At 56.6% G+C, this 6,869-nt stretch overlaps 1 protein-coding gene across 2 annotated transcripts in view; it reads right to left on the bottom strand.

Annotated features, from left to right (window-relative positions):
* The window catches only part of TFEB (transcription factor EB), a 49,138-nt gene that overhangs the window by 41,633 nt on the left and 636 nt on the right, over positions 1 to 6,869 (bottom strand). The gene's annotated exons all lie outside the window — the stretch shown is intronic.

Below are 6,869 nucleotides of genomic sequence, written 5' to 3'. Positions count from 1 at the left end.
CTCCTGGCCACCCTGCACCCCTCAGGGACTGTAGGGGGCTGGGGCAGCTGCTGTCCCCAAACCAGTTATAAACAAGGCAGAGGACAGGCTGTGACTTCCCTAAGCAAACAAGGGAAAACAAACCAGAGCCCCACCCCACAGACCCACTGGTGGAACTGGGGAGTGGCGGGGGGCAGGCAATGGGCACGGCTGCTGCAAACTCTGCAGGGAGAGACAGGCTGTGAGCCTGCAGGGAGTTCCTCCTTGGTCACGTCCCTGGGTCCCATCCCTGGGTCTTAGGTGGTGATGCAGGGCAGAGACCATGGGTAAGGCATATGTGCACCCTTGGGTCTGGGCCCATTTCACACTCACCTACTCCCTCCAGGAAGCTGCGCTGAGCACCCAGTACATAGCTAGCTTCCCCTGGCTTCCAAGGAAGACTCTACTACTACAGGCTTTGGGGCAAGCCCATAGGGTCAGCCCAGCTATCTGCTGCCCTCAAAGCCAAGGACCCCCTAAAATATGATGGACACATCTCGACCCCCAACAATGACCCCCCCCATCTGCCGGCCCGGTGTCTCCAGGGTGAGGAAAGCAGAAGGGAATGGCTGTTTCTTGCGTGTGTTTTATCATTTTTATTATTCACCAAAAATGCAGTTCAAATAGTGATCAAATACCCTTTATGGGCTGGGAAAGTCAAATAACATGATGGATCTTTCGACAGCCTCACTTAGGGAGAGTGAGGGGCTGTTCTGGACACCCACCCCCTGAAGCCAGAAATGCTATTCTGGCTCCAAGGATGTGCCCCCAGTACTGAAGACTCTCGGGACTGGTGCTGTCCACTTCACCTAGCCTGAAGCAATCACTATTTCCTGAGCACCCATCCCCAAGGGTGGGGTCAAGACTGGACACTGGTCAGTTTAATGGGAGGTAGGGGCAGAGAGTCAGGATGGAGGAGGGAAGGATGGCCATACCAGAGACTGCTGCTGCTGCTGCTAAGTCGCTTCAGTCGTGTCCGACTCTGTGCAACCCCATAGACAGCAGCCTACCAGGCTCCCCCATCCCTGGGATTCTCCAGGCAAGAGCACTGGAGTGGGTTGCCATTTCCTTCTCCAATGCATGAAAGTCAAAAGTCAAAGTGAAGTTGCTCAGTCATGTCCGACTCTTAGTGACCCCGTGGACTGCAGCCCACCAGGCTTCTCCATCCATGGGACTTTCCAGGCCAGAGTACTGGAGTGGGGTGCCATTGCTTTCTCCGATACCAGAGACTAGCAGTCACCAAATGATCTCCCAGTGGTTCCTCCCCCTGGGGACCTGGCTTCGAAAAGCAGATGGGCCTAAGAGACCCTGGGCAAACAGAGGCCCAGGAAACAGAAAGCTCTGGCCTGGGTAATCACAAAAGAGTAGGTTATCAAAATGGGGTCCCAGGACCAGAAGCACTAGCATCACCGGAAAGTGCCAGAATTGTACATTTTAGACCTATAGGAATTTGCAGGTCCACTCAGAAACCGTGGGCGGGGCTGGGGGACAGTAGACATTCTACCAATCCTGATGCTGACGCCCACCTGACTTAAGAACCACTGTCTAAGAGCCACGGCATCAAAGTCATCACACATATTAAAAAAAAATACTGATGCCCAAGCCTCTCCCCAAAGACTAGGTGCAATGGTATTTTTTAAGAGCTCCCCAGGTCATCCTAATATCCAGCCAGAAGTGCAGTCAGATGGAGCAGTTCCCTGGAAGGGTAAGCCTACAGGGACAGAGGATTTGCCTATAGGGAGGGAAGCAGAGAAGGGACTGTCAGGAGAAGGGACCAGCATGAACAAGGGCTAGGATGAGGGAATATGGTCCTTGGGTTTCCAGAGAGCCTGTTGGAATTCCTGCATTAATCTCATGTCATCCCATTTGATTGTGGGACCCCGCTGTGTGGACAGGAGCCAAGAAGGTGGTCTGGCCCCCAGGAAGATGGACAAGGGTGGGGATGACCGGAGCTCACTTTTCTTCCTCCTTAAGAGACAGTAAAGCAAGCTGATGATGACTCTGCCTCTTGCTTCTCCCCGTCTTGGTTGCCACCTGCTCTCACCCATTGCTCCACAGGCAACAAAGCACTTCCTGTGGGCATGATGATAAGTCCCAGATCCAGCCTTATGGCTGAGATCTTATCTCTGCCTTGGTGACACTGCAGACCAGGAGATCCGTATGTATCTCTGGTGCAGAGTGTAGGAGGGCCAGGCAACATGAGGGCAAGGGAGGGCCTCTGGTCAGGAGTCAGTAGTAAGTGAACGAGCCCGATGCACTCCAAGCCAGTCCCAGGGGGCAGGGCAGGGCAGGGCAGGGGTGGTAGAGATGCTGCAGGCCTGACCATCTGCTCTGTTGTCGACCGTGGAGACCAGGCTGTGTGGTACAACAGGGAGTGCTGGGGACTGTGGCCACGGAGTCTGCAAAGCCCCACTGAAGGCATTTTGCTTGAGGATCTTGGGCCCATGAGGGAGGCCTGTTTGCAACCCATAGGTCTTAATTTCTCCCCTAGAGCTCTCTATGCCTCTATTTCCTCACCTGGAAATGAGATATAAGAAGTTAAAGGAGTTAATTATGATGACATTTTTGGAGCACAGCAGTGTTCTAAGTGCTGTAAAGGCAGCGAGCAGCCACACACTCAGCGCTCCTGACAGCACTGTTTGCAGGCACTACCATACTCCTCGTGTCCTGGGTGTGGAAACAGGCGTGGTGCGGGAGAGCAGCTGGCCCAGGGCCACACAGCCAGCAAGTGGCAGAGCTGAGAACCACACCAGGCGGCCTGGCCCCAGAGCCCGTGCTCTCAACCACCCCCCGGCTCGGGGGCACTTAGCCCAGCGCTCAGTACCAGCTCTCAGTACGCAATGGCTCTGCCCCAGAAAACCTGGCTGATGGGTCCACGGGGTCCAGCCTTTAGCAGAAGCTCTACGGGGTGGACTTGGGCTGCCCCCCCACCTCCCCCACACTCACACTCTACCCTTTCTGAAGTGTCTCCTGTCTGGGTGCTTTGGCCAAAGATGAATAGAAGGCTCACGCTGGAGGGGACCCCACCGGTGATGGAGGCTCACAGATATGGAAACGGAAGCTAAGGGACACAGGGACTGGCCCAGCCATATGGCCTGTCTACACGGGGTCTCCTGGGTTCTTCTCAGGACTTTTGCTGCCGTCCGGCTCTCATCTAAGTACTTTCCCGGCTTTTTCTCCTCATCTGATTAAACAAGTGCCTACTGAGGGCTGCACTGTAAGGGCATGTTTGAGGTAGCCAAGGAGACCCAGGAAGCCTTGTCTGAACCCATCTCCTCCCCCAGCCAGGTAGGAGAGTACTCGCTGGGGGCCCTTCAGTCACCTGGGTCAGCAGCTCAGAAGAGCAGTCAGGAGACATGTGTGCCCTGGAGAAGGGGCTTCAGCAAGTCCCATCACTGCTCAGAGCAGGAGACCCCAATGGGGAAAAGAAGGTTCCTGTCACACCACGTCCCAGCCTTTTAAGGGAGAATTCCTGGGAACCCTGAAGTGGTCTTCTGCAGGGACTGAGAACATGGATTTTGGACTCAGCTGGGCCTGGGTTAGAATCCCTACTACTTCCAGGCTGCGTGACTTCAGGCAACCTGCTTAACTTCTCTGAATCAGTATAATGAAAATAATAATTTCTACCTCATTCTGAAGAGTAAATACACAATAAATGTTGGCAACTATAAAGTTATGACCAACCTAGACAGCATATTCAAAAACAGAGACATTACTTTGCCAACAAAGATTCGTCTAGTCAAAGCTATGGTTTTTCCTGTGGTCATGTATGGATGTGAGAGTTGGACTGTGAAGAAGACTGAGCGCCAAAGAATTGATGCTTTTGAACTGTGGTGTTGGAGAAGACTCTTGAGAGTCCCTTGGACTGCAAGGAGATCCAACCAGTCCATTCTGAAGGAGATCAGCCCTGGGATTTCTTTAGAAGGAATGATGCTAAAGCTGAAACTCCAGTACTTTGGCCACCTCATGCGAAGAGTTGACTCATTGGAAAAGACTCTGATACTGGGAGGGATTGGGGGCAAGATGAGAAGGGGACGACAGAGGATGAGATGGCTGGATGGCATCACTGACTCGATGGACGTGAGTCTGGGTGAACTCCGGGAGTTGGTGATGGACAGGGAGGCCTGGCGTGCTGCGATTCATGGGGTCGCAAAGAGTCGGACACGACTGAGTGACTGATCTGATCTGATAGTTTATGACTAAGTTTTATTACAATACTGCTCTATTATAGCATAAAGAGAGTAGATGCATATTCTATTAATGTTATTTTTACATGCTCATAGACATGCGTGTACACAATTCATCTACATACATGTATCTAGATGCCCACGATCTCATAACCACACACACAAACTCCCATCAATCACACACACCCCACACTGAGATACAGAGCAGCATCTGGACTCACCATGCGCCAGGCACCTGACTCCCCACAGCTGCCTGTGAAGTGTGTGCATTTTTACCTCTCTTTTCAGACGTGGATACATACATCATATGCAAAAACACCCACTGCGTCCTGGGATGTGGACACTGCTGGCAGCTCTGGGAAGAGGCCAACCCAGTTTCCACGGTCATCTCCAGGGCAGCCCCAAGCTGGGCCCCAAGTGCTGACTGCCCTCCATCCCTAGGACAAAGGCCCAACCTGGCTTGCATGCCAGCTGCGGTTGGGGAAACCCCAGTTGCCGGCAGAAACCAAGTCGACTTTGAAAAGGAAGAGACAGAAGCCAGGGGGTGGCTAGGCCACTCCCTGTGGGGGCAGGTGCTAAGTAACTCTATAAACTCTGGCTAATGATGCAATTACAGCCATAAACAGAGCCCCAGGAGGGATGGGGCCAGAAGCCAGACCCTCAAAGGGCAGCCAGGCTTGAGGGGTGGGAAGCTCCTCCCACCTGCTTTCCAGCTGAGCTGCAGGAGGGAGGCCTCACTGGCTGTGGGGTGAGCGCTGGGGACCCCCATCATCCCTGAGCACTGGATGGGCTCCTGCATGCCCTGGCCCACCCTCCTACCCACCTCCGACTGTGAGTTACCAGGCCATCAGCCCTCAGAAGCCCAGGGGCTCTCTCGGGATTGAGTGCTCACCTGAGGAGATGTCGCCAACCATTGCACCCTTTCCACAGAGCACAGAATCAGGAAACCTGGGCTCCCATTTGGCTGCACCTCAGAGAGCTGAGCTGAGGGCAAAATAGCACTGCAGCTGTAACAGGCCTCGTAAACTGTAAGCAACGTTGGCTGCGCTCCCAGACAAGCAGAGCACAGAGTCACCCTAAACAGCTCTTCGTTTCCATTGCCTGGTTTCCGACTCTTCTGCCTAAGCCAGGAGGTAGGCAGAATGCAGGAGTCGGTGTGAACTGCTATTTTTCCCCGTGGCTGGGGAAACTGAGACAAGATCCAGGCACACCTCAGACTACCAGGTAGGGCTCCCGAGGCAGCCAGCCCTTCCCCCGCCTGCCTCTCTGGCCTGCCTGTAACTCTTGTCGGCTGTCTCTCCCAGACTTGTGATCTCCCTGAAGGCAGGGCCTGAGGGCCCGTCTCTCAGGCTGGGCGTAGAGAAGGCCTCAGAGGGAGCAAGTCTACGAACCAAGAACTGCGTTCTGCTCTGAAGACACCCACACCGACCAGTCCCCCACCGTCCCCTCCACCCCCAGTTGCCCAAGAGTGCCAGGTCTTGGGCGGGTGGAATCTCAGCCATCAGGGTTGCGAACCCACATCCCAGAGGCGTCACTGGGGACCTACACCAGTCTTGTCCCATTCCCAGCTCAACTAAGTACCCCCACCCCACTCAAGGGTTAATTATCACTATCACAAGGATTAACTATCACTTCTCCGGAGAACGCTAAGCCAAAGCGCTCGAGTTTGGTCCAGGAACTGTTCGCGCATAACCACCCCCAGAACACACGCGCGTGAGGTCGACGGCAGGGGTGGGCGCGGCTTCGGAGAAGGACTCAGCGGTGAGGGGTTGGCCCGACGAGGAGGGGGTGGCGGAGCCCAGGGCGGACGAGCCCCGCCCCGGGCGCCCTCCCTCCACCCCCAACCCCCGCCTCCCTCCCTCCCCTAGCGATCCGGGCCGGGGAGCGCCGGGCGGCTGCGGCGCGAACCTGCTCGCGCAACCCTGAGCAGCTCTGGGCAGCCGTGCGTGAAGCCCGAACTCCGGGCGGGAGGGAGCCGAGGGGCGGGGAGCCGAGCTGGCATCAGCCCGCTCCCTTCGAGAAGGCGAGCGCACTCGCCGCTTCGGCCGAATAGCTGATCGGGGTACCGGGGGCGGGCGGGGACGGCGGAGAAGAAGTGCTGACTTGGGGGTGGGACAGCCTGGGGTTGGGAGGTGCAGACTCAAGGAATCGGGGGAAGGGGGCGTGTTTTCCGGGATTCGGGACCGGGAAGGAGGGGGGATACTCTGGGGGCGGGTAGATGGCTGGGAGCCGCAGGGAAGGCAGGAATGGTGTGCTCTGGGGTTGGGGTTCCCTAACGTCGTGGAATAATGCAAGGGGGAGAAAAAGACTGCTCTCTGGCACATCGGGGGACCGGGTTGGAGCGGCTTCTTCAAGAGACGGAGGGGGAGGAAGGGGCGGGAAGGGAGGGAAGGATGGTACTTCCACCCGCCCCCCCCCGCCCCCGGGGCGTGGCGCCGCTCCGGCCCGCCCACTCCCCGGGACCATCCAGGCAGGGCCTGGCCCCGCCGGACTCGGCCCCCGCACACTCCCCTACCTTCGGCACCCTCCCCCGTGCCACCCGCCGCCCCAGCCGCGTCCGGTGGAGAAGAAGCGGGCGCAGGGCCCACACGCCCTCAAAACTTCTTGCAAGTTCACTCCCACGCCTCCCGCCCCTTCGACTTCCAGCTCCCGGGCCGGGAAGGC

The sequence above is a fragment of the Bison bison genome, unplaced genomic scaffold (assembly GCF_000754665.1).
Source record: "Bison bison bison isolate TAMUID 2011002044 unplaced genomic scaffold, Bison_UMD1.0 scf7180017864487, whole genome shotgun sequence".
NCBI classification, from domain to species: Eukaryota; Metazoa; Chordata; class Mammalia; order Artiodactyla; family Bovidae; genus Bison; species Bison bison.
The sequence above is the reverse complement of the archived record's forward strand: the minus strand, read 5'-3'. Positions and strand labels throughout refer to the sequence as shown.